At 40.5% G+C, this 25,659-nt stretch overlaps 1 protein-coding gene across 2 annotated transcripts in view; it reads right to left on the bottom strand.

Moving 5' to 3' along the window:
• opcml (opioid binding protein/cell adhesion molecule-like) overlaps window positions 1-25,659 on the bottom strand; it is a 269,242-nt gene that overhangs the window by 6,000 nt on the left and 237,583 nt on the right. The window lies entirely within an intron of this gene.

Here is a 25,659-nt window from a genome sequence, read left to right as displayed (position 1 = left end):
CAGTCACATTCTCTGAGACACCATTATATATGGCAATAGTATTTTATATTTCAAATGTCTTGTAAGACCTCGTTGACACCTGTGTAAGACCCAGGCCTGATTGTTAATCCCAGTATCAGATCATATATTAGATAATAACAACAAATTTAAAAAAAATTATTAAATCTACATAAGTACAGTAGCTGCCCCAACAACGGTTTTATAATATAAAGGGATTAAGTGAATGCCATATGAACTCAAGTAAAATTGCAAATTCACCTTCATTATCTCACTAAAGTATACTGAGCACTGGTATTGTTTAACCTGGAGTACTTTATCAAAGCGGCAAGTTTTTTACTGGAAACAATGCAAAGTTCAATTAAGAGTATGACATGCAATATAAACCATAATTTCTGGTTGCTAGCGTTTCTAAAAATGTTTGGTCCTTGCATACCGCTGAGCCATAGTCTACCCCCTACCCAAGGAAGGGTCAAAAAAACAGGAACAGGCCTTGGCAAGGCTACCTGGACGCCAGGTCATTTTTTGGGAGGGGGTGCTTACACACAGCAACAAGGATAGAGCTGCCAGGTGACCTGAACTATAAAAACTGTTACCCCCGGTACTAACACAAGGAGGGACTGGCTCTGGTCCTGAGGCTCGAGGCCAGGAATGCGTCCAGGAACCTTATGGTCAGTGCAGTGATGCTCATCGAGCTACATTCTGAATGGTTTCAGAGAAAAACCGTATCCACTAGTAAACAGCTAGCCTTGTGGTATACAAGCCCTTCAGTGATGCAGATTTACTGCAAGAAGGGAAGTGGCTTACAAAGATTAGTATCAGAACATCACAATACACAGTATAACAGGAATATTATGAAATTTTGCACACTGATATGAACCATGTTAGTTCTGATTTACACAGGCATTATATATATATATTGCTATATATATATATATACTGTATATATACATATATATATACATACACACACACACATAAATACACACAAAGATTTCAGATGCTAGTGCCATTTCATCAGTAATAAAGAATTTTCCTACAAGGTCTCTGGGAACATAGAAATAACTTCTTTATTTGTTTATGTCCTTGTATATAGTACCGGCTCATTGTGCGTTGCATTTTCTCGCCTATTGTAAGCATTACTGGGTTCTTGAAATGTAAATAAAATGCTGCATCATCATTATCATTATAATTACTGTTATCGGTGGTGCATTAGTTAGCACTGTTGCCTTGCAACTCTGGGACTGGAATTCTCTGGACTGGACTGGAATCTCTGCCCTGGCTCTGTGTACAGTATGTGGAGTTTGCGTGTTCTATCAGTGATCTTTCTATGTTGTGTTTCTTTTCGCTTTCCTTGGCTCCACTCAGATGCTCACTTTACTTGCCAAGGGGACAAAAAAATTGTACAGTATATGGTTTTCCCAGATCGTGGGGGGGTGGGGGGCTGTGCCCCTAACCACCATGATGTGGTAGGGTCAACTGTCTTATTATTTTTACTATCATAACAGACACAAAACCACCCTTCATGAACACACAGGCCTTACATACCAGTTACATACTGGTCTCTTAGGAGCTGAACCAGTGAAATCAGAGCATATGCACAGACTGACCCCTTCTCCATTCTGCGACAATGTCCGCGGCAGTGACGCTCCCATATTACCCCAATCCCCTTTTAAAAATGCTCACCCACAGGAGAGCCCGACATTTTCTTGCCGCTGATGGGGATTAATTAGATGCCTGTTGTTTGAAAATGCTATTGTTTGCTGTTGCAAAACCAAAACAAGCATCAGCTATTCCCATCAGTAAACGGGAGTTTTAATCATTTCTTTGCCTGGCATCAATCTCCTTTTTGTGGTCATGGCTAATAGCCTGCTTATTAATGTAAAATGTGTCCAGAGACACTGAGCTTCCTTTGGTATTTGATGAATTATTAAACTGCGTACTTAAGTTTGTTTCCTAAATTAAAGAAAAACTGAAGTAATGGGTATTTAATAAATACCAGTTAATATATTCCCCATTTCCTCAGTACAGGCTGTGGGTCATTGGCATGCTAATTGGTCATGGAAAAATGACTGATAGATCCATGACACCATTTTCTGTTGCAGCACAGATGACAACAAAAAGTGTAGTGACTGAAATTATAGACTAAAGTAAGTAATCATGATTAAAACTATCAAAAAAATATTTTTTGTTTGCATAAATTGAAAAGTATCAAGGAATTAATAGTTGCAAAAATGTTAACTGTGATATAAAATATGTGTGTATAAATACACCTGTGCAAAAATGGGGGGGGGAGAATGAAAGCTAGGCACATATAGAACTAGGGGTGCGACTTGAACCCAAAACTTGGCGGTGCAGAGCTACAGTGCTACCTACAGAGCTGCAGTCACCACGCGTCCAGAAATTGCCTGCGCCCTCTTACAGTTAGGATTTAGCATAGAATCTGTCTCACCCGTAGCTCCCTGCTGTTTATCCACAGGGGAAATACATATGTTCTGTATTCTGCATTTTCCAGGTGAGAATCTCCCAAAACCCAGATTACATGGCACGCACGTCTGAAAGCAAATCGCCAACTTGAAAGGAAAGACTCTGAACCAGAAAACGGTCTTTCGTGAGGAAATCGCGAGCATAAAAGAATTAACATTTGATTTCTTTTGTCTGTCAGGAACCGGCGAACAGTGTATGACATATGCCCGCCCTTGCACTTCAAAAGCAATTGAATCGTTTAACCTAAAAGCTCCTGGAGCCTGTTATGTGATCAGCGAGCAATAAAAAGCTAAAATAAAAATATGCGTTAAGCACATGACGCTGAATTTTCCGAACGTAGTGCGTAACTGAGCGACGGGAAATAAACGCTTCGACGTGTGACTTTTATGTCATATCCAATATATGCCGGGGGCCCGGTTGTGCTCATTTGCGTGTGAAGACGAGGGTGAAATAGGAAAATAAACAGCCGGACGACCCACTGCAATTACGCCTAACGGGCCCATGTAATCCTACTGTCATCATGAAGCGTCCATCGGCGCAGTGGAAGAGATTATCGGGATGGAAGGAGAAGCGGCTAACGGTCCGTGTGCGCGATGGGGGGGGGGGGTTATGCAAACAGTGCCGTTTCTATATAAAGAGCAGGGAAAGAGAGAGAGAGAGAGAGAGAGCGAGCACAAACGAGAGAACATAGATTAGGATCTCCACAACCGCAACTCTTTGGAGTAGCACTTTATATTAGGGATGGGCGATACCACTCAGGGGTGGATCTCAGGGGTGATCAGAGGTGACCTAGTACATACAGTATGTGGCCACCCCTGTTGCCACCCAAAATCAAAATAATAAACACAAAATGTGATTTTTTTTTTTTTCTTAAGTGGAGCCACAAAAGACACGTTGTAGCATGTCCACCCCTATAAACATAACTGGCCCCTGATGGCCACCACAGTCATTTCCTGCAGCTGGTACCAATGCCACTGATTTTCATCCAATCCAATGTGATCCAATATCAAGGCTGATATTGCTGTTATCGATTCCGATACTGATATTTCAGTTCTGGTCTAACCGTGACGGTAAAATTTGACTGGGGGTGAGGAGGTGCTCACAATTAAATTTGCTGACAGGGAGGGGACTGATGAGTGGATCGTTCTATTTCCCTAGTCACTAGTGTCTGGGCCCCTGAAGGACCCCCCCCCCCCCCCCCCTCCCACTAGGGGAACCCTGCTTCTATTATAAAAGAGACATTTAAATTGCTCCTGATTTGGTATACCTCTGACATGCAGGAGGCAAGAAAGATGAGAAATGACTGTGTCGCTGAGCTGAATTCTTTATTGTTTCCATGGAAGTGGAAAATCAGCCTGTACGTGTTCGGCCAGTTCTTCAGTACACTGGTAATTGCTGGTCTGTGTTATTTAACCGTAAACATCTGTTACGTACTGTTCCTTGATTTTTGTTAGTATATAAAGGTTTTACATAACCGGCCTTCCTATGGGGTTTCACGGGGCATTAGGCAGGGGACACTCTGGCCGGGATGCCGGTCTCTCGCTGGGCACAATCCATGGGTAGTTTAGAGACAAAAATTAAACTAACTGTATGTCTTCCATGCAGCAGTGCAGCCCGAAAATCTGCCAAAATGTCACCTTGGGCCCCCTGCTAGGGTTCTCCAGTAAATTTCACAAGGCATGGGGGTCCCTCGGGTGATGTGGCAGAGTGGTGGGGAGGGGAAGGGGGGGCTGACGGTTTATTTTGGGTTGGGCCCACAGAATCTGCCAAGGTTTTTGTCTTTCTGCATCCTTGCTTCCTTGATTATTACATGGCCCAACAACAACCAAACTTTAATCATAAGCTGAAAACTCTTATTTCCTAAAGCTTTTAATTAATGTTTATGAAATTTGCATTTTTAATGATCTTGGATGTTGCACTTTCATTGCTCGGATTTCACTTTTATATTGTTGTCTATTAACTTGCGTCTGTTCGTATTGCGTCTGTGAGACACTTTGAGTGACCTCTGTGTATGACAACGTGCTACATAAACAAACTTGCCTTCCCTTCCCCGTGTCTCGTCTTTGGGCTGTGGGATGAAACCATATTAAATGGAAGAAGCCTAGAAATGAAAACATTGGAAGGAATGCAAACTCTAAATCTAAAGAACTGGGCCAGAACTCAAACCCCCAACCCTGAAGATGTAAAACCACAGTGCTGCTAGTTAACGTCATTATTAGATTACACAGGACAACAAAACATTTTTTTTAAATCATCAGAGACCAAAACACATTCTTCCAAAACAGTTTTTCATACTGATTCCATATCTGTTTTCAGTTTTTTTCTCTCATGTCAACTTTTTGATTTATGAGTAATGCTAGTTAATACTGTAATTGCAAGTATTGTGTACTAAAATAAAAGCATCACTGTAGTATAGGGTGAAATATCTTTAGGGCGCAATCAAGTAAACAGGCAGTGGGCATATGGAAATTGAAAAGTGTTTCTTAACCACCATTGTTTCTTCAAAAACGCTTTGAGTTTGATCTTCTTGTGTACATCATGTCTGGATTGTCGCGGTACAGCATCCAGCAGAAGTCGGCCATCATGCTTTCACTGTACCCAGGTGCACCTTCTCCGTACTCCTCATCACCTTCTACAGAATGAAGCCCATCATGTGACGGTACAAGAACAGGCAATGAATTGTCATGAGGAACAGGCCTGATTGCAGAATCTAGGCTGGGAAATACAATTTTGTGCTTAGTTTTAGCTGAGAATCCACTTGTATTCATGCAGTAAAAGTAGCAGTCGTTGAGATGGTCTCGCGGTTCCCTCTACACCATCGAAATTCCAAATGGCATTGCTGCTTTTCACCGATTTAGCCAGTCATGGAGACCATTTGAACAACTGGTACAGATGACATGTGGAGCCCAAGATTTATCCTGGTCTCCAGGTGGACAGCCAAAGTATAATTTGTATATCTTCTTAAGATCTGCAGTGATTGGGCGACATTGTGCTTTTGTTGTGAATAATAAAACATTTGTCGAGATGCTTACATCAGCAAAACGAAACCTGAGGCACAACTACGTATGTTTCCCGCCAAACTAAGTTGTATACACAAGACACACTCATGTGCACTAGGTCAAATTAATTATACTCAAATCACAACTAGGCAAGTGTCAATAAAACATAAATCAATATCTAGTCACCTAGAGAACGGTGATGCTGTCTATAAAATAAAAAACACAGACAACTCTTGTAATACACTTAGGCAGATTGCATGTACATAATATCATACTACATATAGCTTCATCACTAAAACTTGACGTGCCAGAGAAAAACTAAACACAGATTTGAAATCAGCATGAAAAATGCTACAAAACCCACATAAAATTACCTCTGATGAAAATGACCTGTTAACCTGTGTTATTAGATTATTAGATTAAAAGCTTTCACTTTTCACTAATGTAATCAGATGTACCCCTGAAGAGTAAGGCTGAGCAGATAACATCATATTAATAACAGTGTTTGCAATACAAGTTTCCTTTCTGAACAATTATCATTGTGAAGTTGAGGAATTTACAGTGCCTGAATCTGCAAACAGATGTCTTATATAATTATATTATTATAAATATACCAAGACTGAATTACATGCAGAAACGCTCTTCTGAAATTACTTTAAGGTGTCATTCCACTTCATTTTAGTGATTTCTGTATTAGTCACAGTTCAGCTTTGCAATTTAAGTACATGAAAGATTGAAGAAGTGAGTGCATTTCGCAGATTCCATGTTAATTTTGTCAGCTGTGGTTAGTTGAGACTAACCGTGAAAAATCAAATTAGGCTGTTTAACTCCGAAAGTGGTCTTATGTGGGAGCACTTAATTTGTACTTTGCTGGGGTTTAGAGGTTAGCCTTGAACGAGGCTTGCCCACTTTTTCTTAATGGGCTTCTTGCTTCTTGCAGTGCATGTAAGTGTATATAATACTCAATATGCAAAATATTTGCATTATGCTTACATTGCACTATATGTTTACATTGCACCGTGTATACATATTTATTCCCATAATTGGACATTGTCATACTTGTATTCATATTTATTGCATTATTGAAGCACCATAATTTGTTTTTGTGTTAACTGGTGGGTGGAACAATGCCCAGGGTAAGATTTTCATTGCATAGTCACTGTTTACTATGCATATGACAATAAACTGTCTTGAATGGAAACAGTAACTGGAGACCCTGATGTCCATATATGGAGTGCCCACTGATGCCATTGTGCACCCACAAAAGGTGCAGAGATAGCACGATTTATGTATTTTATATATCCTTAACCAACACACACAATCTCATCACATTATCTATTGTAGCACAATTACATCTGGAATTATGCTAAGTCTCAAAATCAGTGATTTTTACAGCAGACTGGGGTTCTTACTACAATAAACTTGCTGTAGGCAGACTTTCTAGAACACTGATGAGTGAACGTGAGGCATGAAACATTGTAGTAAAACCGCAATGCACAATAGAATGGCCACACAATGCGTTTTAGCTGTTTTTTCAGTTCTCATTTCTACCAGTGAGTGGGAATTGAGTACAGCCACAATTGGTATGAACTGGCAACAATCAAAGTGCTTATCATTCACTCCAAGAACAACCCCCCCCCCCCCAAAACACACACAGACACACACATCTAATGTCTGAAAAACTACTTTTGTAGTTAGAATCTTTCCTTTTCATGGCTAATAGTGTTAGAGAAACAGAAGTCTAGAAGAGTGAGGCCCGTTAAGTACAGTGATTTATCCTCCATTATGGTGCCCTGCCATCTGTCTTTTAAAAGCTAAAGCAGTCAATTACTGTGCCCTTTAATTAATCACTAACATAGGCCTACTCCATCTGTACCTATAATAGAAATGACACTGCTGACTTTCCTACAGTATATAATCTCAAAGATTTTATGAGGGCCCCCAACTCTCCGAAAAATGGATGCATATTGGTGTCTGGCATCAGTTTTGACTGCCTTTTCATTTTGAATTGATTAATTATTCAGATATAAGATGGAATTCATCTCTGCTCACAAGAATGTAACTCAAGTGCAATGACCAAAGTCTCTTGTATCGTTTGCTCTGGCCTGAGAGGGCTTCTGTAGGGCAAAATGTCTGAGTAACTATTAATAAACAACAGAACAACTGACAAAAAACATGATTAGACAATATATGCAGAGATGTGGGCACCTGACAGACCCGTGGAGTCAGAGTTTTATGGAAAGCATTCAGTCTTTTCTGCCTGGTGCAATCATGAAACAGCAAATTGCCTCTGAATAGCTAACCAACTTTGACATTTCACATTTCAGCATATTAATTGTTAGATATAAGCACAATTTATGAGAATTGATGTATGTCTTTGGAGAATAGAATAAAATTTTATGACATTTGCTGTTAAGATTTGGATGCATGCCACAATCTAAATGTGGCCTGCGCTATTATTAATATTTTAACTGCTTAGCTACCTCTAAACAGTGATTTCACGTGCAACAATTGAAACGAGGCATGAATTTTCATATGATTTTACTACTCTCAGAAACCAAACAATAATAGCGATACAATTTTTCACGTGCAGCATGTAAAGGTACTAGATGTGGTATATGATGTGATTTGATGAATATTAAGACATTATATAATGTGAAAAATATAAATAAAAAAGCCATCAACAAAGACCTGCCTTTTAGTGGTTTATCTTTCGTCTAATTAAGGTCACTTTATTAGGGAGTATAAACCTAAAATGTACTACCATGTGGCTGGCAATGTGCCTGACATGAGCTGCAAGTCATTTTCATATCTTAATCTTTTTCCTGAAGACTCAGTCATCCACTTATTTCCTTAAGGTGGAGGAAGGTGAGGATTTTCCCAGTATGTCTGGCAAATTAGACAACTTGTTCTATTCCTCTGCCTCACAGATTCCCTGGGGATTTTACCTCAGGGGCTCAGTTATGCTGCAGAAACTCAAGGCAGGTGTGTCGAGCCGTTGAACGAGTGAATGTCTTCAGTTCCCTTTAATAATAATAACTTTTAACGATGGGGAGATACGCTACGACATAGCTAACTATGAAATGTCTAACGGACGATTTTCTCTTAAGGGATGTTCATATTGTAAGTCCCACCAAGGGGATAATTCAGGACAAATTATGCAGTCTGTGACACAGCCAAGCTGGTCAAAGGTCACCAAGTGAAGCATTAATTATGCGAGTCTATGCAGCAGCTCACCACCGTATCTTAAGCAAGGACAGACGGGTCACACTAAGTATATATGTCCTAGCACAGTCTAATGTTTCCCTTATAATGGAGAAGGCTGACCACGGCTTTGCGACTGAAATGCACCCTACCATTACCGGTTATCTGGGCAGACGATGTGACTCTCACTGCCTGCTCCTACTTCTCGATACATTAGCAAGCACATTAACGGATGGTATTCCTCTCGTAATGAGTTTTCTAAGTAATAATGATTTTGTAATAAACCACTGGCCACCGTTACTCTTTGTCAACACATCTAATTGTAATGGGAAATCATTGCTAAATGCAGTCCTTCCGAGTCTAAATATAACTCCAGAATGTAAACCAATTAGGGCCAGATTATATGTAATGCAAGATAATTGTAGCTCTCTGCACTAAACAAGGAATAGGGCAGGTGGAAGGGCTAACATGATCACGTGTGGTACTAAGATCAGAAACATGCCTGTCGGCAAATTCGATTAGAAAGAAAAATCGAATGAAAAGAGAATGACATTTTCAACTAATATATTCTAATTACGGCAATAAATTGAAGACATCATATCCAGGACTGTTGGGTCTTGAGTCACATGTCCAGCTTATCAGCCTTATCCACATGTAAGATTAAGGGGGGGGGGGGGGGCAGGATGGAATGATCCTTAGATGGTGCTGTTTATGCAGATCAAATGGATCACGTGAGAGTGAAGTAATGCTGCCAGGCAGCGGTATTTCACACTACGGACTGGCTGTAGTTGTGGCAAATGCTGCTTGAATATTAAAACTATTAGCATCAACTATTAATCTGTTGATAATATCACAGGAATTAATAACTATGCTGAATCCATTGAGTTGCTTATTGCTGTAGCTATATATATATATATATATATATATATATATACTGTATACATACAGTATATAGTGGTATCAGAAATTGAAACTAGATGTCAACATTAATTAAGTGCCAAGGTGTTAAGTGATTTTGACCGATATCATAATGTATTTGTACTCTTCACTATGAAGTTTCTAAACTGTGAGTCTGTGGGTACCATTCTCATAGTAATTATAAATCATATATCTAAAGCTATTAAGAGTACATTTGTCACTTGCTAGGTTGCGCTAAAATTAAATCAACACCGGCCAACAGCAGCACTTTCATTGCCATTTGCAAAGAGCCTGAAGACAAGTGATATTATGAAACATAATGAATTCATTCATAACCTGGACTCTGTGAATCCCCTAGATAAAGCAAGACTGGCTCTGTACTGGTAAACTGCTCTGAAATGCTTCATTTGAAAATCGCATCCCAGCACAGATGACGATATCTGCAATACACATAGAGTCTGTCTCAAAACATGATGAATTAAGTTCCATTAAGGGAGGGAAAGTGGGGAGCGAGTTTACATAATATAATCAATGTCTTCATTCTACCTTTGTGTTCTTGGGACTAATTAACTACAATCACAGACAACCGGAGAGGACAAATACGAATGGCTTTACACTGGAGTGTCACCTCTCACTTTCCGCATGCTACTAGCACGACCAGAACTCCCAGCGGCCTCTTTCAATCACACCGATTCCGCCGGGAGCTTATTTTGGCTTCATAGGGAAGAATTTCCAGATATCAGATGTTGACATTGCTCACTGCCTTTTCATATGGACCAAGACCAAAGGGGTGAATTATTATGGAGTTTGGTCATCATCCTTTTAATCATGTACTAGAGAGGTCAAAAACATCTGTGATAATGCAGAAAGTCGTGAATTTTCCACCGGGATCAACAAAGTATCTTATCTTATCTTATCTCATCTCATCTCATCTCGTCTCGTCTCGTCTCATCACGTCTTATCTTGTCTCTCTTGGTTATCCAATGGCCATTACCTTGAAAACTGTAATTCTAAATATGCATCTAGAGTACATATTTATACAGATATATAGCAATTCATATGTCAAAAAGTTTTAGGCCACCAAAGAAAATTATGTTTCAATAATGATGATGACAATACTTTGTTTTCATATATCGTATCTTGGTCTTCTATGACCAGATGTGCATTTGTATATATGTGTATATTTGCCTGTTACGTAACATTAGAATACAGGTATCCATTGACTTATGTCTGGGTTCCGTTCCGGAAGTGGGGACGTAAATCATTGTGGACGTATCTTGATCATTATAGGCGGAAGGTCAAATATACATAAGATATAATATCACACACATTTAACTAAACCTCTATAGTGGCAACAGTCAGTTCGTATTGGTTCTGGCTGCATGCCGCACACGAGGTAAAATACGTCTGCTGATATCCACTTTGTCTGCTTTGGAAGTCCCTAAATTCTATTAAGGCTATCATGAGACTTCGGATATCAGATGTTATTTGATAGGATGCAAGTTGATGAATGACTGCATACACAAATAAACAGTCATACATAAAGCAAATGCAAATGTAAATGATGCAGGAATTTCTCACAACACACCCATGTAAAGCATCTTGGGGCAACTCTGCTGTGAAAGGCGCTATATAAAAATATACTGAACTGAACTGAATTTCATCTGTTCGCCAAAAAGTCACTGATGTCTTCTTGGATGCTAAAAGACAGCTTTGCTAAAGCTCTCCTCCCGGGCACCCCAGTCATTCCATGTACGTATTTGTTAAGTTTCAACCCGCTCACTTAATTAACTAACTCTGGGTATTGATTCACCCAACATGATGTGTTAGTGGTCGAGTTCAACAAGTACATGAATATATTGGATGGTAACTGCAAATAATAGGTGACTTGAGCAGTGACTTTCAGATGGCTGACACTCGAAAAAAATTAATATCATATTTTCTGCTTACATAAACACAATTTAAATGCAATTTTCTTTGGAGACTTAAGACTTTTGAACAGTACTGTTAATTTGAATTTTATATTCTTTAAATGCTATTTCTCCTTTGTCCTCTCTCCTGTGTGATCAAGATAATATCAAGAATGTTTTTCATTATGTCGGCATGAACTCTTAATCTCTTGCAGCTAAAAAAAATCTAAAAACTGGTTTCATTAAAAAAAAATCAATTTGCAAAATTGTTACGTATGTAGAAATTATGTTTCTACATATATATATAAGGCTTAAAGTCTGAGAGTTAGATCTTATGAAACGGCTGCCTGTCAGTCAGTCAGTCCTTATCATGTCCCCTGCCTATCAGGTACACAGTTCCCAAATTCATTCACTCCTTATCATTTTGTGGGCATGTCTGACTAACTTCTTACATATGTACCACTTGACAAATGCACAAAACTTTGCAATTTCTTAACCCTGGTTGACTCTGACAAACCATCTCTGAAATAACCAGAGCATTTCCCTAAGCTATAAAACTATGTCTTCTAACTATTGCTATAAAAACCAAAGGCTTTTTGGGCTGAAACTGCTGTTAACAACCACCTTTGTTAACAGTCCATCCATTCAGTCATTTTCTGACCACTTATCGTGGTCAAGGTCGCAAGCCTTGTTATTAATGTAAAAGTTCAATGAAATGGTAAAACATACTGTCATTCATCCACCTTCCCATCATATAACCACTTATCTCGCACTGGGACTTAGGGGTTCTGGAGTCTGTCCCACGCAGCATGGGGCACGGGGCAGGGGGGGGGGAGGGCAGTCTGTGGCAGGGCACACACAGACTCACACGATTTTTAGATTGGATAGTATAAAACACAAACACCAGCGGGGATGAACACGAGGTGAAACCTGAAAGTGTGAGGTGAAAGTGCTACCAAATTGCACATTAGACTGTAGGTAGCCAGACTTTGGGATCCCATACAAATCATGATTTACTAAGAATACGCTAATTGTTAATAGTGTTTGTAAAATATATAGCTTGCGACTTAATATTTGAAATACAGTTAATACATTTTCCTAAGAACTCAGATGCTCCACAGGGAAGTTAAGCTTGAGTAAAATTCAGCTCATTATAATGAGCTCATGGTCCTACTTAGGTCATTTCCACCTGTTTTGTTTCTACTTTAACGCAGCAACGGTGACCTTACATTCATGCATCAACACAAGTAAGTGTGTCGTTTGAGTTTACTGCCAAACTGGAATTTAACTTTCAGTTTTTAGGCAGCAGTAAAAAGCTGTTGTCTTTTAAACTATATTTTGTCTCTTCCGTTGTTAAGGTCTGCCCTGCAGCATCTACCTTGTGAATAGGAAAATAAATATTTACAAGGCTTTTCCAAAATAATGACCTCCTACGATAAAAAATTCACACGCATTCTGCCAAGCATCAAAACCTGATCAATTTATCTGCCTGGTGCCTGGACCTCTCGAAAGAAAAGGCAATCTTCAGTGGTATAAATCATCAGGAATGTATTCGGAAAATGCCTAATATGCATCTTATTTTCAGATATTGATTAAGTGATTTTTGAGTTTGTCTACCAAACTCTCCAAAAATACTTTTGACAACAAACAACTAATGTGCACAAACAATAATAATATAATATAAATGTAACATATGTATGTGTGTGTATGTGTGTGTGCATGAGTAGATGCACATGTAATGTATATAATTGGGGTATATAACGTTAAATTCACATACGCACGCAACGCCATTTAAAGCATCTGCCCAGACATGGACGGGAGAGAAATGAAACTTTTATGAAGACAGAACATTAAGACACAGAGTGCCTCTTCGTTGTGCGGGACGCATATTGATGTAAACTTCCCCGTGATGTATGGGGAGTTTATTCCTCACGATTTTCCATCCATCCCTTTTCAATAACCGCTTATCTAATTAGGTTTTGCGGCGGCTGCAAGCCCCCGTTCCGAGAATGATAATGCCCTCGACGGAATGTCAGCCGTGGCTGTCCGGTGCTGCCGGGGGTGCGGGGGGAGGATTCCCAGCAATTTGCTGGCAGAAATGCTAAGCAGGAGCCAGAGCGGGCTGCTAACAGAAAGGAAATAAAGAGCAGCAAAGGTCAGGGGCTGGCCCTGTGTGCTTTTGTTTATACAGTATGCTTCCTTTGCAAGTGATAAATGTTGCTATGCAGTTATCTTGATTCAATTTCCTTACTTCACTCAATGGTCCCTCAGTTCAAATGAAATTTTTTGTGCCAATTTCAAATTGTGCACATAAAACCATATGAATATATAAAATATATATAAACAGTTATAAATAAGATCTGTCTGTCTCAACCTGATGCATGAAATCAACAACAACAAACAAACAAACAAACAAACAACAGCAATAATAGAAATAATCGAGCCGTCAAGGGGGCAAACCAACCCAACTTGGTGTCAGTCCCAAGCCCGGAAAAATACAGAGGGTTTGTGTGAGGATGGGCATCCGGCCGTAAACCTTTGTCAAAACCTTTCATGATGTGCTCAGTCCAATCGGTTTTGGAGAATGCTAGGTGTAGCCCGTAAGCGATGCATAGGGGCCTTGCCTCACCCCTGCGGGAAACGCGACCATGGGGACAATGACTGCTGGCAGACTTGCTAGGAGAATGGTGGAGGTGTTGTGTGTGCAGGAGACCAGCTGGACGGGGACCAAGTGAGAGTATTGAGAGGAGGCGGTGGGGTTGTTCAGTGGAGCAAATGGTTAAGATTAAGAGCAAGGGAGAAATGGTGTAGGAATAGGGTTATCTGAAGAACTTGTGGAGTGACAGGGTAGTGAGAGTCAAGCTGGGCCTCAGTGAGACTTTAGTTATTATCATCTGTGCACATGATCCTCAAGTGGAGAAGGAAGCTTTCTGGGCACAAATGTATGAAGAGATTCAGGAGGGTATACGGGGGATGGGGAATGGGGGAACAACACGAGAAAGGGGAGAATATAGCAGATTTCGCATTGGCATTGGAATTTGGTTTGCCAATCATTAACACATTTTTGAGAGGAAAGTAAACCAGCTTATGACTTTTGGTCCTTTTGGTCTACAGGAACCAAACTACACCCGAGCCATACCGCAAAAAGAGACTGGTTACAGTACGGTTCCAGCTTGCATTGGTTTTCCACTGCAGGAGGGTCGGCTCCATAAAGGCATTGTCGGGTTTGGAGAATAACAGTAACGTAAGACCCAAGTGATGCTTATTTACACACATCATGATTTACTCATTTCTATCAGCACGTCTGTGAGAATCTCCATCTTATTTTTGCATCAAACGCTACTGGAATTAGCATTCACTTATGATTCCATTCCAGTTAGCTGTTCTATAGTACTTTTTTAAGTAGGACTGTAGGAGGTTGGAAATTTTCAGGTTCTGAGTTATTGGTAATGCATAAATACATTGCGATGTGCAATACTACTAATACTGAATAATATATAGAATATACCCTTTTTTCTTCAGATAATCCATGTGCAGAACACCAGTACCACAGTGCATTTCAACCAATCGGATGGTGGTGACGCAAACAGCTCAGTCTCGTAATGCTTTTGGCGCTGCTGGGCCATGTCAGCGCAATTATGGCACGGATATGGCTTGGGTACGGCTTGCATGCTTTAAAATGGAAAACTGCCAGTTTGTGGTATCACTGGGGTACAGCTCAGTTCACTGGTGGCAGTGGAAAAGTGTCAAAACATTATTGGAGGAAGAGAAAGCCAAGTAATGTGTAGAAGAAATTATATAAATGAAAAAAGAATCGCAAGGCCATAAATGGTTTAAAGTGTGGCAGCACAGCATAAAGTAATGGTGATGGACTGGGGGATCAGAGTCAGCAGGAGAACAGGACCATGAGGATCAGCGCCAAGGATAATGTGGTGGAGATTAAAAGAGGAGAGGCTTCAGAACAGGTTTAGGGAGAAAGTTTTTACAGTCATTTGAGTGTGTGGAGGAATGATGGAAAAATAATAGCCAAGTTTTACTGAGGATAGTGAAGAAGTGTTGGGTAGGACAACAGGAAGGAGAGCTCCTGAGGATAAAGAGACACGGCGCTGAAACAGTGAGGTGCAGGGTGTTATAAAGGCTAAGGAAGAGGTAAAGAAGATGGGGTACCAATCAGGAGGGAGGAGGACAGGGGCATGTACAGGCAGGTAAACACGGAGGCAAAGAGGGCAGCGGCAGGAGCCAAGGTTCAGGCTTTGGAAGAGGTGCATGAAAAACTGGAGACGCATGGTACAGAGAATGATTTGGAGACTAGCAAATTTAAAAGTTTCCACCTAGAGTTGGGCTGCACTATGGATGTTCTTTAAGCCCTTAACACTTTGGTCTGCTCATGGATGTGTTGATTCTTTTGGAATAATAGATTGATCCCCGACTGATACCCTGGTACATGCTTTTTGGTGGAGTCTGTTCTGAGTAGGACGTGGTGAGTAAGTCTGAAGAACGGAGAAGGGCTTTGGAAGACAGAAGACTGAAGATAAATAGGAAGAAGACAGAATATTTGAAGTTTAATTGTAATCGGGATTCAGAAGTTAACCTACGGCGAAAGCTGTTAATAAGAGTGCATAAGTTTAAACCCTGAGGATCAGTGACAGCCCAAGATGGAGTATTGGATACAGAGATAACCAACAGGGTGCAGTGTGGATGGAACAATTGGAAGAAGGAATCAGGAGTACCGTGAGATTGAAGAATCAAGGCAAGGATTAAAGGCAAGGTTTTTCAGTCGGGGGTGAGACCAGCAATGATGTATGGAAGAGAGACAGAGGAAGTGAAGGGTATGCAAGAAAACATGCTGGATGTGGCAGGAATGAGAATGCTGAGATGGATGTGTGGAGTTACAAAGAAGGACATTATTAGAAATAAGAGGATCAGAGGTACGTCAAAAGTAGGAGAGATATCTTAGAAAGCGCAAGCAAGGATGTTGAAATGGGTTGAACACTTGATGAGGAGAGACAATGAATGTGTTGGTAGGATAGTGATGGCAATGGAAGAATTGGAACTGAGAAACAGGGGATGACAGAAGTAATAGTGGATGGATGGACTAAAGGAGGACTTAAAGGAAAAGGGTCTGATTGGAGAGGAGATGCAGGACTGAGGTGTATGGAGAAAGCTGATCAGATACATCGACCACACATAAGAGTGGGAAAAATGCAAAGAAAGAATAATAATAATAATAATAATAATAATAACAATAAACTAGTTAAAATTAAACAAAAATTTCCTGTCTGCAGTACACCATCTGAATGCAACTATTTGACAGAAACAGCGCAGGAGTCACAAACCATGACCCCAGACTGTTCTAAAACAGTTTAATTTTAGGCCTAATGGTGTGTTTCAGAATAATTAAAGACACTGCCAACAATTAAGCCACTAACTCCTTAGTAGGGATGGTCAAACCACAATGTTATCAGCTAATGTTACCTTAATAGACAGCTATCGTTAATCCTAATGAAACATGTAATTAGAAGCTGAATATTTAATCAGCTGGACAGAACTGGCTTCAGTTTTGGACAGCGGCTGGTGACCTAGGCAGCAAAATATGGGGAAAGTATGTTTTATATATAGTGCACAGAACCATGTCCATGAAGCACCTCACAAAGACTCAACAAGATCAGTTACAGAAACATAATGGCAGCTATACGGTTATGCAGTATTAAAAAATGCAGTGTTAAAAATGCACATGTGCGAGAGAGTGAGTGTCGAAAATGCCACCAGGCAACCGTGAGAAGGCCAGAACATCTCTGATAGTTACAGGAGTAAAAACAAAAATCCTCTAAGGTTTGAAGGCCAGCTGACAACCCAACCCCTGCTGGGCTCACAAACTTTACACAAATCAGAAATAAGTGAGTAGGTGTCGTTCAGGCTGGAGTTTGGAGTAGAAATGTGCTTCTATCCTCAAGCCACTCTTTGGACAGCCAGAGGTGGTCGGGAGGTCAGTATGTGCTGTCACTGTCGTCCTTGAAGCAGTCGGCCATGCTTCTTACACTTGCTTGGTGCTCCAGGCACATTTTATGACTGAATGGGGTGTCCTGCACTAGTATACCATATTTCCATGTTTTGTTCCTGTATATTACCCTGAAAAATGTAAATATAATTGTTGCGTTGTCCCAAATATAAGATTTTTTTCCCCCCTCAAAATACATGTGAAAAAGTGGTGTCGTCTTATATTCGGGGTTTCAAATTCAAATTCAAAAAACTTTATTTGTCCCCAAGGGGCAATTAAGGCAAACAGGGCAGTTGAACAAGGCCACAGTGACGTAAAGTGCAACAGTGAATACAGTGTTTAGAAGTTCATGTGCAAAATTGCAGTCAATCAGTTAGATGAGAACTGAATAAATATGTAAAAGGACTGTTAATGGGCATTGGCGGGGGGGGGGTCAAGTGCAGAATGAATGACGGGTTTCAGTGCAGGGAGGTGGGGGGGAAGGGAAGTCTGTGAAGTGAGGAGTTGAACGGCCCTGGGAACAAAGGTCGCTCTCCTCCTCTGTGTCCCTTGAGCCAGGACAGTGGAGCCGTCGTCCTGAGGGGAGCCACTCAAACTCCGGATACAGAGCATGAGAGGGGTCCTGCAGAATCCTGCACGCTGCTCTTAGAGTTTGCTGCTCACACGGGGATGAAAGTGCTCTGACCGGGAGTCCGATGATCTTGGAGCAGACTTTCACTGTGTTGCTGCAGGCTGGTGGAGTGATACCAGCAGGCAATGGAGAAACAGAGGATACTCTCAATGAAGGAGTAGTAGAAGGTTCTGAGTATGACCTTGTTGACCCCAAAGTTGTTGAGCTTCCTTAGGACATATTGCCGCTGCTGACATCGCCTTAGAATGTCCTCGGTGTTGGAGGCAAACTTCAGGGTGCAGTCGAAGATATTTGTACTCCTCCAATAATAATCATCACTTTATTAATCCCCATGGGGGAAATTGTCTTTACACCTCCCTCAACTTGCACTTTTGTAAGCAAGCTGTCTGCACAGGGCAGCCACCCATGGCAGCTACTCAAGAACCTGCAGAGGGTGGGTTTGAACCAGTGACCTTGTGATTACAAGCACACAGGCTTAGCCCACTGAGCCACACGCTGCCCAAACAGAGGTGGGACTGAGGGGGATATACAGGTCGCCACACGCTCAGCCGATTGAGCCATGTGGCCAAGACAAGGCAAGAAAGGGAATAAATGGCACCAACCATGATGTGTTACAAGTGTTTTGACTTGCTGCAATATAGATTTGCCGTAAGGCTCCTTACGTGAGAGTGAGAGTCAGAATGCGTCATGCGCGTCATGCCAGATGCATGAGTTTGCAACCCTGCCAATGCTCCAGTTTAGTGTGCATCCCTGAGTGTCCTGTAGATTGTTGGCTTCCCTTTCTGTTCTGCTGCTAGTATTAAACCAATAGTGGCCGTTAATAAAGATAGTAACATTAATTTTAAAAGAGCTGTTATATCATATTTTAATATGGCCCACCCTTTCTCCACAATATGTTTTTTATCCTCTTCATGTGGGTCTGCTGCATCGAAAACATTCTGCGCCCTGAAGGACTGTAGAGCTGGTAATATTTATTATCTATCCCTCCCCCCCAAATAATACATTTGTTTTTTGGAATGTTTTGCTGCTTCATACACGTATTGTAATCCAATTGCTGGTTAACTTATGCTTTTGTCAAATAAAAATACAAAAAATACATAAAGGCAAAATTTGGTTTGATTCCAAAAACGTTTTATTCAAAAATAGCCGCCAAAATTGTAGGGGGTCATCTTATAATCAGGGTCTTCTTATATTTTGGCCAATACGGTTAGATTTATTGATTGATTGATTGATTGATTGAGTGATTGATTGATTAATTAATTAATTAAATTAGTATTATCCTTCGCTGACTGACATCCCATTCAGGGTGTCCTTAGCCTTGGGAACAGGCTTGGGTTAGGCTCTGAGATTTTGTAAACATATATGAAATATACCCCAGCTGCCAAAAAATGCATGAAGCATTTCATGAAGAATAAACAAGCATTGTCTTTTAGTTACAACTGCTGAAAGGGGTTACTCTGAAAGGAAAGAATGTCTTTCTTCTGTTATATCATTTTTTCTACATTTTATGAAAAAAATCTCCCGTAGTTTTCGCATCCTATCTAGTGGGCCTCGAACCTTACGCTTTATCGGTTCAGCTCCAGGATAAACTTGACCCTGTTCCGGATTAACAGAAGGATGGATGGATGGATGGATGGATGATTTAAGTGAGAATAAAAGTAAGGGCACTAAAGCATTTGGCATTAGGTTACTGCTGAGACAAATACCTCTCTCAGCTATGTCATTAATCCACAACAGCGTTTTCAGTGCTTAATCCTTCAACCAGTTAATAACTTTGTATTTGTGTGCCTGACTGGGATAATTCTTTTTTTCTTTTGGCTATTTCACAGGAAATGACATCCATTTCAAAAGAGCTAATCAGCTACTATGGTGTTGATAGTTTTGTTTTTTTTTTCCAGATTCTGGTAAATAATGAAAAATAAAAATAAAATCATATTTTTGTTATTATTATTGTTGTTATTATTATCAGTAGTACTGACAGTAATAGTATAATAATAACAACATCAATAATAACAATTAAAACAATTCTGTCTTAAAATGTACGCCTATGCCGAGTAACTTTTATATGGACGAAAGTATTGTCCCTTGCCTAGTAACCATTTACTATTATGCAGATTGATGCAATATGAACATGTAATATGTTTTCATTGGAACATGGCATCTCTGATATGCCGGCTGTGATATTTGTGCGCGTGGGTGTGTGTGTGCGCGCGTGTGTGTGTGTTTGTGTATTTTCAGCATGCTGTATGTGCCCAGCATACAAATGACCCCAGTAACCAGGAAGTAAGGTGCAGACTCCTCTTATAATGTGAAAAATACACAGATCATAAACAAAAGGAGATAAACTGACTGTGGTTTCCTTTTGGTCCCTTTAAAACGCAGTAAGTAACCAGTGCTGTTAAATGACAAATATGGATGACAGTAAAGAAAGTCTATAATTATTATAAAACTTTATAAATATGTATAGACTATAAATATACTTGAAATATACCTACTGTAGCCTCTCCAGTTTAAACTCAAATGTCAACTACCAACCGACAAATTAGCAGTGTTATTGCATTACTGTTTTATGCTGCCACACAATATTTTGTGTAGTTATATAATTACCAGTTTTATAATAACTTATAGTAGGAAAATTTCAGCATCGCAAATAGTATTTTGAAAAGGCTGCTTGCAATATGTTTTGTATGGAAGATGTTTATTATTAATAGTATCATTCTTATATTATAATAATTGGATGTGTGTAATGATCCAGAGAAAACAAAACATAATATTCGCATATCTATATATCTTTGAATAAGAATGATGAGCATAATAAGATTTTTTTTGTTTGTTTTTTATTTCATTGCGTACTGAGTATCCATCCAACATATCAATAAACACAGAACATTTCTCATTGTCGCCTCATGTGGAGAAAGCTGAATCCTCCAATCAGCTTCCTGTGAGCAACAGGTCACCATGGTTACACCACTGGTCCAAACTTATCATCATAGACATTCCCTAAACCCTTCTTCTTTGCCTGGGCACAACAGCACAGCTGCAAATAAATCACTCAATATATATCTCCATTAGACCATTCAGAGTCGAGGCATTTAGAGTGTAATTACAGAGTGGCTATGATTACTGACTGCCAATCAATTATTCTAATACAATTTCTCTGGAGAAGACTGGAGAGTGATTATCGCTTTATTGGATGTTTGTCTGGCACTGTTGTCTAGGGTTTTGTTTGAGTGGCAAAAGCACAAAGAGGTTGAGCTCACTATATCTCTCAGGTGTGTTATGCAGACAAAACACTGTAGTTTTGCTCACGTCATTTCAGTATGAAGCCCAGTGGCATTGTTTGATGCAGACCTGTCGAACAAACCTGTCGTGTGGCGGAAAGACGGTAGTCTGAAGAAACATACTGTACTTTCCTGGACCCTTTACATTTGGCAGTTGTTATGATTCTTTCCTTCTTCATTAAGTATAGTTATCTAAAATGTTCTGGTTTTGGTTTATTCAATCTGGAATAGTTTTTCACAAATGCCCTGTACTGCTGTAAAGTTACGCACACCAGGGTGTCAGCTAAAACAGCGGCTCTCAATGAGAATTACCTCACGCCAGGCGAGTTCAAACGCATCTGCAGAATTCAGGCTGGTTAAATATAAATGCCAGCGCCTGAAATATCACTGCCTCTGTTTTTGTTTTACGGGTGTCCTAGGTCTGTCCAATTACAGATGATAAAGATCTGAGAGGTCTCTCCCCAGTCGCACTGGTGAGGAATACAGATGTCAGAGTAAACGTATTTCTGACACATTTTGGCAGGTCACAGGGAGACTGGGAGACTGGTCACTACTGGGAATACCATAGACTAACTGGCTATGCACCTGGTTTAGCAACACAGAGGAAAGACTAGCTATGTTTGAAATTATTGAGAATTACCTGATCATAATAGATAACGTAAAAGACAAAGAGACGACACCCCCCTCAAGCCTTTGTGAGATGACATTGGTCTGGGACAATTCTAGGATTTTTTATGGTGGGGGGCATAAAAGTGACTATAATTCACACTGAGGGGCCAACCTTATCATTAGCCAATGATATGCTATATAGACAAAAGTATTGGTACAGACCTCTAAATCACTGACTGAAAGAATGGGTCATTCTGAAGAGCTCAGTAAATTCAAGCGTGGTATTGTCACAGGATGCCAGCTTGGCAATAAGTCAGTTCATGAAATTTCTTCCCTTCTAGATATTCCATGGTCAACTGTAAGTGGTGTTCTTGCAAAGTGGAAGCATTTAGGAACAAAAGAAACATGGCAGAACACATAAAGTAACAGAGCGGGGTCAATGAGCACTGAGGTGCATAGTGTGTAAAAGTTGCTAATGCTCTGTTGACTCAATAACTGCAGAGTTGCAAACTTTAATGGCCGAGCAGCTGCATGCAATTCTCACATCACCAAATGCAATGCACGTGTTATGTGGAGAGACAAGTCATGTTTCTCTGTCTGGCAGTCTGACAGATGAGTCTGGGTTTGGCAGATGCCAGGAGAACGTTGCCCACCTGACTGCAATGTGCCGACTGTAAAGTTTGGTGGAGGAGGGATAATGGTATGGGGTTGTTTTTTAAGGGGTTGGGCTGGGCCCCTTAGTTCCAGTGAAAGGAACTCTTAATGCTTCAGGATACCAGGGTTGGGGCCATTCCGGAATGCAGTGATCAATTCCAGTCCAAATCAGGACATGGAACTGGAGCTGGGATTGGAAAAAAACTACGGGGAACAGAATTGGAGCTGAATTTGAATTTCAGGGAGATTTAAGTTCCATTTCCTGATTTGCACTGGAATTGATCAATACATTCCGGAATGGCCCCAATCATGCAGGATATCAAAACATTTTGGACAATTCAATACTTCCAACTTTGTGGGAACAGTTTGGGGAAGGCCCTTCTCTGTTCCAGCAAGACTGTGCCCCAGTGCACAAAGCACAGTCCGAAATGGTTGAGTGAGATTGCTGTGGAGGAATTTGACTGACCTGCACAGAGCCCTGACCTCAACCCCATCAAACACCTTTGGGATGAACTATGACGGAGATTGCGAGCCAGGCCTTCACATCCAACATCAGTGCCTGACCTCACAAATGCTCTTCTGGATGAATGGGCATGAATTCCCACAGACACACTCCGAAATCTTTTTGGAAAGCCTTCCCAGAAGAGTGGCAGCTGTTATACTGTAGCTGCAAAGGAGGGACCAGCTCCATATTGATGCCTATGGATTTAGAATGGGGTGTCATAAAAGTTCCTGAAGGTGTAATGGCCAGGTGTCCCAATACTTTTGTCCATATAATGTATGTTTCGAATCAGTGAGTGACTGGGTAGGGGGCAGTCCAGGGTCCAATCAGCTTTCAGCTGGGCACCCTGTACAGTATATGCCCCAGACAGTGGACATGAATCCTTTAGGATGTTTATTGAGGTTTTTTATGGTCATATCTAGGAGGTAATTTAATCAGAGGAGAAGGCTGTTTAGCTCTTCTTCACAAACCCTAAGGGAGAGTACACTGGTCTTTAGAGATTCACACTGCACAGAACCTTCCCAGTGTGGCTCTCTGTGCATCAGAGAGGAGTCATGTGGATTCAGCTTTTGGAAACTGTGTGCTTTTACCCTATTTTTAAATGTAATTTTATTAATAAGTGAATCAATTAATTAAAGTGAACTGTTCTGGCAGCTCTGGGAGCTGGGATGTTGGTTGTGGAAATTTCTTTTTTCTTAATTTAAAATGCTGCCTTTTCGAAATATCGATGGCATTTAGAGTAGCCAGGGTTAACCGCAGCGGAATAAGGAATTCAGGATGCAGAAGTCATATTCCATTACAACATACCGACAGCCCAGTGCTCAGAGGCGGAAAAGAAGACATGCAGGTTCAGTTTTGGTGTATTTTTGTTTGCATGATTAAAACATAGCGCAAGTGCCTTAATGCTCCAAAGAAAATGGCAGATGTGGATCTTCTCTATTTCCCTGACATGCCGTCTGATACCTGTCTTCTCATCTTCGCAACCTGACAGCAGGAACAACGCACAGGTGAAGCACAGTTGTCCTTGAAGAAACCTCAAACGCCAGCTGAAATACTCCAGCGGTATGAAACTATACAAATACGCACTCAGCTATAGCCGAACAACAATGCATCATCATTGTCTTCCAGCTCATTCTGGATAAAACAACTGCACGTTATTTCTGTTTATGCTCGTCTCAAGCTAATATCCTAATGAATGCCATACTCTGAGAATGGTCAGAGGGACCAACAATGAGTAGCAGTTTATTATTCATTCTTTGAAAGGAATGCAGCATCCAAAGACACGTTCTCTGACATTAGAAGGATGCAAATTCAAATATTTCGGAGTAGTTTCATTTTAAAAGCCACACGTGCAGTAACTGACATGGATGATGTTTCAGATACAGTACTGCAAAGCCTTGATCTATGTAGATTACACATCCTTCTAGGAATAGCGCGACTGAGTTTGGCTCTGAGTTTGCAGGCTGTGCCGTACTCTGCCATCAATCTTCTCCAGCACACAGTCTTAATTATGTCTGATTCATCTACCTGTAAACACTGTGACAAGTCTTGCATTCACATAAAAAAAAAAAAAATGCAAGCCAAGAAAGCCGACTTCCTCAAAATATGCTGGAAATCATAATAGAAGAAAACATTTTACATATTGCGGCCAGTGTTTTTGTAGCAGTTTAAGAAAAACCTTTTGTGTATACACAATTGAATCAAACTGAACAAATCTGAGACAAGAAATGAGAAAAGATTACGTTTAGGACTTCAGATTATTAAGAAATCCTTATAAAAGTGATACTAAGCATTCCATTGCTTTTAGACAACAACTAATACACTAATGCACATACAATTGTAACTATACAGTTATTTTCTTGGACGCAGTGGCTTTTTTATAAGATTGTGGCACAGACTTTAATAGAAAAAAACGCTTCCGAGGGCTCAGGCAGTGAGATGTGTACTGCGATTACCTGATTACACTGCATCTGAGAGACTAATGAGATTGGGCATGGACATTCTACACGCTTTGAATAAAAGATTAAAATTCCCGACTATTAATTAGACGGTTTATTATATAAAAGGCTTTGTGGGGGAGGGACCACGCTGGAATGTGCAGGCCGGCACAGGCACCTCATTAGCCAGGTCGAACCGCACGGCGCCCTATCGACGCACAGCCATCAGCGTCACATGCACGCGGTCAGAAGCTTCTCCCATAAAACAGGCATTGATCAGTGTACTGATAATGTGGAATATGCCAGCGTGCAACCAGTGGCTGGGTGTTATTTATTCATTTTTTTCGTTACTTAGTGCCCTATGTGGGGTTTTTTTTTGTCCTCAAGGAACGAATAAATTATGTTTGCAAGCACAGCTATGGGTTTGATCAGAGTGGAAGTCTGATTTTTATACTCTTCCAGTGTACTCTTTAGATACACTCTTGGCTGATACCATCAGGCTTTGAAGATTCTGTTTCGCGGTACGCTATGG

This window comes from Paramormyrops kingsleyae, chromosome 6 (assembly GCF_048594095.1).
Source record: "Paramormyrops kingsleyae isolate MSU_618 chromosome 6, PKINGS_0.4, whole genome shotgun sequence".
In the NCBI taxonomy this organism is placed as follows: Eukaryota; Metazoa; Chordata; class Actinopteri; order Osteoglossiformes; family Mormyridae; genus Paramormyrops; species Paramormyrops kingsleyae.
The sequence above is the reverse complement of the archived record's forward strand: the minus strand, read 5'-3'. Positions and strand labels throughout refer to the sequence as shown.